The following is a 10646-nucleotide window of genomic DNA, read 5'->3' as shown; positions in this document are numbered from 1 at the left end:
GTCCCTTTCATCATTTCTGTACTTGGAACTTAATGCTCTTCATACAAAGCCAACTAATAGTTATTCAAAATCTTTCACTGAACAAAACCACAAGATCCCAAATATATAATTCAAAGCATCGCCTGAGTTTCATCACTAGTTTTCAACAATATTAAATATCTTAATATTTATTTTTACACCCACTTCCCAGATAGCACCCTGCCATAGCCTCCCTCCCCCCACTAGACCCCTCATACTCTGATATCCCTGCTACTGTATGCTGTGTTGTCGGCACCCCCATCCATTCCCCACTACTTGCCCTTGTGGTATAAAAATAAATATTTTTTTTTAATTAAAAAAATCTTCAAAGCATAAAAATTTGCTCCTTAATAATTGATGGATGTGAAAAACATCACCACTGAAATCTTCCTAATGACTTTATATCCATGCTCAGATGCCAAGGATCTCAGAAAGTAACTGACTGTGACTAGTAATAATCAGATATATAGAGATTAGAAATGCATGTGCATCTAGTGTCAATTTATTGAAAATGAATTTTTCTGCATGAAACTGTATTTTAATAGTGGAATGGAGATCTTTTTGAAGTTTAAAACCTCATTTAATTTTATGCCTTATATGGTTTATACTGAGTACAATATTGTATAACTGTATTAATTCAACTGTAAACCTAAAAATTTACAGCTAATTTTGAAGGAGAAAAAAAATCTTAATAAGTAGGATGGAGCACATTTGTATTCCAACAGAAAATTTGACAGTGAACTTTTTACAAAACACTTATATGGTAGTTATCTTTCATCAGAAATAAAGAATATTTCCAGGTCGGTGAGTTGACTTGACTTATATCCATGGGTCCTATAATGGAAGGCGGAAAATGACTCTGAAAAGTTGATCTGTGCCCTCCACGTGTGCACTTTGTCATATGTGCAAATTTGAAAAATGTTCCCAATGCCTTCAAATCAATGGTTGCTTACAAAATGAATACATTTATATATATATCACAATAGTTATACTTATCCTGCTTTCAACATCACATGAGTATATAACATGTTTTCTCAGTGTGCAAAATATTTTCTCTCAGATAACCATATTCTCATGCCTACTTTGTACATTCAATTGCTAGGTGATCTGATAGAATTAGAATACATACAATTTTTCCTCACCACTGAGCTTCAACACACTCAAACATTGTTTTGAACATGATTGTTGTCAGCAGAATTAGAATTTAGAAATACCCCACCCCACACACATATAATGTATCATGTTTTATTTTGTTTAGAGAAGAATGATGCTTCATAAAGCAGAATAATTTTCTATTAAAGCAAGGGTTATGTATATATTCCATTTCACAATTCCATAGAAAATATAAACAAACTGAAAGTAGGTTAAAATACTATCAATGAAAAATTGACCAGTATGATAGACATCTTTAAATTTGCTTAAGACTTGTTCATCCTTCAAAATCAAAACATGGTGGGTCTGGACTTAGTGGAATCTTATTCATCAAAATCCCCAGTGATTATAATTATGCACACATCTTTCTAAAGTACTAATAATACATTTATTTTTGCTATAGAAGATTGTGGTTATGTTGAGCAATAATGGAGAATAAGATTGTAGGCTTTGGGCTTATATTCTTATGAAATATTTCTCTGAAATTGGTTTTGTGTATCAAGGAGGGTATAGAATTTAATTTTTGATCTTGCTCATAGTGAGGAGTTTTCCCTTAGGCAACATCTAGAAACAATTAACTAATAACACATGAAGAGGATAATTTTTATAACCAGGAATTTATTGTTAACAAATATTTTATTTTCATGGAGAAAGCATTAAGAGTATGCACAATCTTTTCTGTCTCAGATTGTAAAATGTCATTAGATATGAGATGCTGATATATAATTTATACTCTTATTTCATGGATGAGAGAACTGTATCCAGGTTCATAAAATTATTTACTTAAAACACTCACTCAAAAGTGCAGTCAATGATTGAATTCAATTTTTATTGATGTATTTTTATGGGTATGAGTATTTTTCTTGCACTTGTGCATTCAATGCCCTCTGAGGCTAGAGCAGGGTGTTAGATCCTCTGGAAATAGAGTCACTGATGGTTGTTAGTCACCATGTGGGTAATTGGTAACTGAATCCATGTCCTCTGGAAATTCAGCCAGTGCTGTTGTTAATCCCTGAGCCATCATTCCAGCCTCCAATTAAATCCAATTTAATAGCTTTTATTCACAATTTTACAATCCTTCTTTTATAATCTATGTATTTTTTGGCAATGTCACATAGCAACTTAGAAAATCTTATGGAGTTCGTTCTCCGTCTGAACAATGACCTCAGATTATGAGTAGGTTGCCTCTATTCTTCCAACAAATATTTTTTATTTCACTCCATGGATTGGCTCTAATGTCCATTCAATAATGTCTTTGTTATAATTACCCCCCTCACAAATATTAAATATTAGAATTTTATCAGAATTATGAACCAGTACTCTGTAAAGTCACATTTGCTGCATTATAAATAAGTGAAAAATGGCTCACTTTGTATACATTTTTGACAACATATTTTTCCTGATTACCAGCCCAGGCTACATGAAGAGAACACTGATATACTGCGGAGTCTTCATTTCTATTGCAGAGGCTTCTGGCATTTGAATATATGTTGTCTCATACAGATTAGTATATCCAACTGAGAAGACCTTACATTAAGATTTGTGAATTATCATTATAGTAATTTCTTTACATTTTATTTGAGGAAGAAGCTACAGGAGCATTTGCTTTGTTTATGGTTTTTCAAAAAATCTTTTATTATTTTATGTGTATGCATGTATTAACCTGCATGTATGTAAGTGCACCCTAGTCAAGAAATGCTCATGGAGTTCGGAAGATGACCTTGAATCCCCTGGCACTGCAGTTACCGATGGTTGATAGTTGCCATGTGGGTGCTGGGAACTGAACCTAGGTCCTCTGCAAGAAGAGCCAGTGCTCTTAACTACTGAGCTATCTCTCCAGCCTCCATTTCTTAGATATATGCTTCGAGTTGCATTAATCATCAAATATTTGCAGCAGGAATTAATATCTAGATTGCTAATTCTCTTACGTCTTTCAACACTATCCCTACTGTTAAGTAGAATAATAATGTACAATATAGATTAATGTCAAGCTATCTTACATTATGGAAAGCCTTAAAATCTGAATTTGAGCCAGACTGTCTTCCCAATGTACATGTAATTGGATAATTTTACTCCGGTTGATAATTCTATGGAGGATAAACTTATAATTTTATTTTGTAGGTTGGAATACTAATGTGCAAATTTACCCTTGGATTGCCAATGAGTTAAGAACAAATTTGAAACTGGATCCCAGGAACAAACTGAAAGCAGTTCAGTGCTCTTTATTGTATTTCTGAGCAAGCAAGTGGTATATTGTTGCATTAAGCCTGAAATCTAAAATTTTGAATAAATGAACATTTCTGTGAATGATAAGTCTTAAGGTTCTCATTTTTCAATTGCTATGCAAAATTAAATTTATGGGATCTATGCTAATTATGACTTTCTGTCACTACTACACCCTATATGTGATATTAGCTATCTGTAGTCGATGACTTGTGAGTTACTGGAGGAAAAGATGAAAACCAAGACTAAAAATGGGAGCAAACATTATAAAACCATCACAACTAAAATTAGATACTTTTTAATTTATGAAGTCACGAAGTTTAGTTAAATTTTAGCCATAGAAAATTTTTACTTAGAGGTTGAATTTCTTTGTTGAGCAAAACAAGAAATAACCAACTAGAAGCATTTTAAAGGTCAATATAGGTTTTAGACACCGAAAAAATTATCATTCTCAGATGTTTCAGATTATGCCATGTGTATTGCATCCTGAAACCATCAAGAGTTTCTGTATATAAAATAATCATATTAAACCTTTGAGCCCCCAATGCCATTTTATGTTTAATTCCCAACCACAGTACTGATAGTCATTGATTTGTTATTATTCTCATTACTTTTGCATTTTTTTCACAATGCCGCATGAAGAAAGTCAGATGTTATTTTAATCTGGCTCTTTCATTGCATATATTGCTTTCGCTTCTAATCAACCTACATAAACTTACATGGATTACTTTGTTTCTTTTTGTTGTTCATAGCATGCTTTTACAATTATTAATTTAATAATTGCTTTTATGATTTTGGGGGGGTGTGCTGGATAGCTTTAGTGTCAACTTGACACACGTGGGTTGACGGATCCTCAATTGTGGAATTGCCTTCATTGGACTGGCCTGTGGCCACGTCCATGGGGCACCTTCTTGATTGTTGAGTGATGTGGGAGGACCCAGCCCACTGTGGGTGGTGCCACCTCTGGGAAGGTGGGCCTGTGTTGAATAAGAAAGCAGGCTGAGCAGGGGTCAGAAGACCAATCCAGTAAGCAGCACTCCTCCATGGCCTGTGCTCCAGCTCCTGCCTCCAGGGTCCTGCCCTGAGTTCCTACCTTGGGCTCCTGAATGAACTGTGACCCAGAATATTTAAGCTAAATAAACCTTTTCCGCCCCAAGTTGGTGGTGGTCAGTGTTTTGTCACAGCAATGAAGAAACAAACTAGAACAGGAATTGGTACCAAGACTGGGGTATTGCTGCGACAGACCTGATGTTGAAGTATTGTGGAGTTGTTTGGAACTTTGGGCTGGAAAAGCCATCAAATGCTCAGAATTTGTTGCTGTGGAACTTGGAACAGTTCTTCTGAAAGAGTTTTAGATGATGGAGGCCTGGATTGTGAAGCTTCAAAGGGAAGCAAAGACTATCAGGGCTGTTAGTGTGAGATTTGGAATTAAAAATTTGTGAGTTCTGGTCAGCTGGGGCTGAACAATCAGATGCAATTAAGAAGAGACAAGAACCTAAAGTAAAGCCTTTGCTCCCCTGGGACAACTGATGTTGGTTAGATGGGGCTGCAAAATCAGCAGTAAGTAACAAGATACCAGCATCATTGTGGTGAAGTCTTCTGGGAGGTATTTCCTCAGGTCATCACACAGAGGGGATCTGATCCTCTGTCTCAAGTTGGAAGCAGGACTTCATAATGTGTAATAGTCTCCAGCATGGTTCTGGTGTTGAAAGTGTGAAGGGGTCACAGAGAGCAGCTGAGGCTTGGCACTCTGAGAGGTTAGGAAAGGTCATAGGAGAAAATGCAGCTTCAGTTGCAGTGAAGACCCCAGGATTGAAGGAGTCATGGAGAGAACCTGAGGCTTTGCACCCCAAGGGGCAAGAAGAGGCCATTGGTGAAGGTATAGCCTCAGTTTCAGTGGAGATCCCAGCTTTTTGGAGATTCTGGGACCATGGGACAACCACCAAGGACAGCAGTAGCTGTGGAATAGAGTTGGCCTGGGTCTGTAAGATGAGCTGTGTGTGCTGTGGACAGCAGAGTCAGAGAAGTGGAGTTGTCAGAACCCTTTGGAGCCCAAAAGATCATGTGTGAATCACAGATGTCCAGCCTTGAGCTACTCTAGTGGACTTTGGTTTTGCTTAGGTGTGCCCAACTCTTCCCTTTGAAACAAGACAGTATTTGTTTTGGGTTTTACAGAAGCCCACTGAGAGTTTAGAGACTTTTAAAAGAGACTATGGACTTTTATGTGCTTGGATTTTTTAAGGAATGTGGGGTTGTTAAGGTTGTACTGTCTTATGTTGTGATATTAATGTTAACATCATATCTTGGGGACAAGAACTGGAAAGCTTATGGTTTAAAAGTGATGTGTTTGTCAATTTGACAAGGGGTCAATTGTGCTGGATAGCTTTAGTGTCAACTTGACACATCTGGGTTGAGGGAGCCTCAATTGGGGAATTGCCAGCAGTGGACTGGTCTATGGCCATGTCCATGGGGTACCTTCTTGATTGTTGAGTGATGTGGGAGGGCCCAGCCCACTGTGGGTGGTGCCACCTCTGGGCAGATGGGCCTGTGTTGAATAAGAAAGCAGGCTGAGCAGGGGTCAGAAGAGCAAGCCACTAAGAAGCAATCCTCCATGGTCTGTGCTCCAGCTCCTGCCTCCAGGGTCCTACCCTGAGTTCCTACCTTGGGCTCCTGGATGAACTGTGATCTGGAATATGTAAGATAAATAAACCCTTTCCTCCCCATTTGGTAGTGATCAGAGTGTTTTGTTACAGCAATGAAGAAACAAACTAGGACGAGGGTAAGGATTGCTCCCCTGGTCCCTGCTCAGCCTGCTTTCTTTCTTTCTTTTTTAAAATATGTATTTTATGTATATATTTTTTAAAAAATAGTTATCTAACAACCACATGGTTAGAAGAAGCATTTCATCACAACAGCATTGGCATACAAAAAAATTTCCAGAGAAAAGATGTATCTCTTTCAAAATTGGCTGTAAATTTTTAGGTACACAGTTGAATTAATAGTTACAAAATATTGTACTTAGTATAAACCCTATAAGACATAAAATTGAATGAGGTTTTAACCTTTAAAAAGATATTCATTTCATTTTGAAATATACTGTTTCATACAGAAAAAATCATTTAAAATGCAGCTAATACTTAGATGTTTGCAAATGTGTCTCTAATCTCAATGTATCTGTCAGTTATAGAAGTTACAGTTAGTTACTTTCTGAGATCCTTGGCAACTGAGCATGGATATAAAGCCATCAGTTAGACTTCAGTGGTAATGCTGTTCACCTCTACTAATTAATATGAAGTAAATTTTTATACTTCCTCCTCAAATATAACTCATTTTTTAATTTGTTGATTTTTGTGTGTATATCATACACAACATCCCAAACAATCTTATTCACATACATTCCCACACACCAAATGGGACCCTCCCATTGGCAGCCCCTCCCATTGGGGCCCATATATTCTGTCATCCCTGTTACTGTCCACTGTGTTGTCGGCACCCCGGATGTTCCCCAGTGCTTGCCCGTCTGCTGAGTCTAGTCAGCCTATCTAGAGTCCCTTGTTTTAGGAAGATCAGCTATTCCTCATCTAGCAGCAATCAGTTCCCAATATTCCTTCAGATAAGAATGGGGTATGATCTTCATTTTCCTAATTCTATGCTGGGTTACTGTCTCGGAGTGTCTTTGGCCACCCTAGCCAACAACTCAAAGGAAGGTATCTTCTGTCTGGTAATTTTTCTCGGCATATAGCCTTTAGCTATACACTTGAACTCTTAAAGAATTATATTGATTCCTTTACTCTTTGGTTATACTTTCCTTTTGGAAAATAAGATGATACAGTTGGCTCAGATAAACCAATTTATTTTTACACTTAAAGTCATTTAAGGATCCATTCCTCAGGGGTCACATGGGCTTGTGAGGAACCCCTGGCTCCTTTCTTTTACCAGTTCTGTCTATGTGAAGATAAGTCAAAGGTCCTGCTCAAACATGGCTGGCTTCACTTGGCAGCATGGAGTAAATGTTTCCTCTGTGTTGACCCTCCTCTTTGTAGACTGGACACTGGTACAAGTCCATCTGATGGTGTCTCCATGGCCTCCTTCATAAAGAACACAGGTGACTCACCATAGTTACAGGACATTTTGAGAGATGCTCATAGTCCCCTGAAACTTATTCAACCTTGAAGGGCAAGGAGCAAAAATTATCCTTTAAGCCCCTCTGACCAAGTTAGTATAGACCTCAAAGTATGCCTGTTAAACATCCAAGATGGTTAGTCCCACCAGTCTGGTAATATTAATTATCATGTGCTATGCAAACAAAGGTGGGGCAGTGACCAAAGATTCTCAGATAAACCTTGCCTAGACATATATTATGTTTCTTGAGCTAGTTATAGGTATAATTTGTCAGTAGGTTGTTGGATTGATATAGTTCTGTCTGGTTATATCTTGCACATTGTCTAACCTTTCCACCACGGTTTCCCCATTTAAAGTGGCCCCATTTTTTCCATTTCTCCCTTAATACCCTTCTCCTATGGTCCTACCTCTCTTGAGTTTCTTCTTTCCCTTTATCCTCTAGGTTCCCTGTATAACCCTCCCCCCTTTAAAATAATCCCAGTTTTATCCACATCTCCCTTATTAATGACTGTTTCCTACTGTTCTTCTCTTTCAGATTCTTTCTTTTCTTTACCTCCCTGGTTCCTTTTCATTATCATGGTTCTTGTAGTTATCACTGGAAACATACTCCCTTATAAGGATTTGGTGCTAGGATCCACGTATGTGGAAGAACTTAGGTCATTTATTTTTCCTGAGTCTGTGTTACTGTTAATGTATGGTTGTTAAACACCAAAGTATAATAGTTTCTACCTCCAACCATTTACCTGCAAATTTCATGATTTCATCTTTCCTTACTGCTGAGTAAAACTCTATCATATAAATGAACCACAGTTTCATTATCCTCTTGTCAGTTGAGGGACATTTAGGTTGTTTCCATCTCTTAGCTATTGTGATCACAGCAGCAACAAACATGGATATACAAGTGTCTCTGCAATAGGATGAGTTCCTTGCGTATATGCCAAGGAAGGGTGTAATTGGGTCAAAGGGTAGGTTCATTTGTAGTTCATTAAGTGTTCTCCATACTACTTTACATAGGGGTTGAAGATCACAATCCCACCAACAGTGGATGAGCATTCCCCTTTCCCCACATCCTCCCCAACATTTGGTATCATTAGTTCTCTTGATGAAATCTTAAAGAGGTTTTAATTTGCCTTTCCCTAATTACTAGTGATGCTGAACACCGTTTAAGATGCTTCTTAGCCATCTTTATTTCTTCTTTTGAGAACTGTGTTCAGCTCCTTATCCAATCTTTTAATTTGGTTACTTCATTCTTGATTCTTTGTTTTTTGAGTTCATTATATAGTGTGGATGTTAAACCTCTGTCAGATGTGTTGCTGGTGAAGATTTTCTCCCACTCTGTGGGTTTTCTCTTCACTTCCTTGGTTGCTTCTTTTGATGTACAGAAGCTTTTTAGTTTAATGATATTGCATTTGATGATCCTTGAGCAATTGATATCTGGTTTAGAAAATCCATTCCTATGTATTGTAGGTTATTGCCAAAGTTTTCTTCTAACAGTTTCAGAGTTTCAGGCTTCACTTTGACGTATTTGATCCATTTGGAGTTGACTTTTATGCAAGGTGAAAGATAGGGGTTTACTTTCAATCTTCTACAGGTGCAGATCCTGTTTTGTTAGCACCATTTGTGAACATGCTGTCTTTCCTCCTGTGAATGCTCTTGGCCTCTTTGTCAAAAATCAGGTGACTGAAATTGCAAGTACTCATATTTGGGTCTTCAATTTTGTTCCATTGATCTATGGGTCTATTTGTGTGCCAGTGCTTTGTTGTGTTAATGACTATATCTCTGTAATACAGTTTAAAATCTGGTATAGTAACCCCCCCCCAACATCACTCTTAGTGCTCAGGGTTTCTTTGGCTGTCCGAAGTCTTTAGTGCTTCCATATGACTCTTAGGACAGGCTTTTTCAATTCTGTGAAGAATGTCATGGGGATTTTGATTGGCATTGCATTAAATCTTTAAATGGCTTTTGGTACGACAGTCATTTTCACAATATTAATTCTTCAAATCCATAAGCATGGGAAGTCCTTGCTTCTTCTGATGTCTTTCTCAATCTCTTTAAAATTTTAAAATTTTCATTGTAGAGGTCTTTAATGTCTTAGGTCAGGTTTATTCTAAGATATATTTTTGTAGCTATTTTGAAAGGGAGTGTTTTCATGTACCCTTTCTCTGATTGCTTGCTATTGGTATATAGAAAGGCTACAGACTTTCACAGATTAATTTTGTAACCTGCCACTTTACTGAAAGTGTTAGTCCTTTCTAAGAACTTTCTGGTAGAAATTTTGGCATCTCTTAGCTATAGTACTATATCATCTGACAAAAGGTTTAATTTGATCTCTTCATTTCCAATTATTGCTCCTTTAATTTCTTTATCTTATTGCTCTTGCAAGAGTTTCAAACACTATGTTAATGAGGAGTGGAGATAGTAGACAGCATTCTCTAGCTCCTGATTTTAATGGGAATGCTTCCAGTTTTTCTCCATTTAGAATGATGTTGGCTGTGGGTTTGTTGTATATAGCTTTAATTATGGTGAGGTATGTTCCCTCCAGTCCAATTCCTTCTAGGACTTTGAACATAAATGCATGTTGAATTTTGTGAAAGAGCTTCTCTGCATCTATTGAGATGACCATGTAGGTCTGGTTTTGAGTCCATTTATATGATTTATGAGATTTATTGACTTGCATATATTGACCCATCCCTGCATTCCTGGAATAAAGCCAACTTGATCATGGTGGATGGTCTTTTAGATGCATGTCTGTATTTGGTTTGCAAATGTATTGTTGAGAATTTTTCCATCTATGTTCATTAAGGATATGAGTCTATAGTTTTCTTTTCTGGTTGTATCTTTACCTGGCTTTGGTATTAGAGTGTTGCTGGCTTCATAGGAGGAATTCAGAAGTTTTCCCTCAATTTCTATTTTTTTTGAATAAATCAATATTGGATGTAGCAGATCTTCTTTAAATGTCTGATAGAATTCTGCTCTAAATCCATCTGGTCCCGGGCTTTTTTTTAGTTGGGAGGTTTTGTATTACTGTTTCAATTTCTTTTTGTGTTATGGTTCTGTTTAAACTGTTAATCTCTTCTTGGTTTAGTTTTGGTGGTTCCCATGCTTTAGATATCTGTCCATTTCTTTTAGGT

This window comes from Nannospalax galili, unplaced genomic scaffold (assembly GCF_000622305.1).
Source record: "Nannospalax galili isolate Female #2095 unplaced genomic scaffold, S.galili_v1.0 scaffold75, whole genome shotgun sequence".
In the NCBI taxonomy this organism is placed as follows: domain Eukaryota; kingdom Metazoa; phylum Chordata; class Mammalia; order Rodentia; family Spalacidae; genus Nannospalax; species Nannospalax galili.
The sequence above is the reverse complement of the archived record's forward strand: the minus strand, read 5'-3'. Positions refer to the sequence as shown.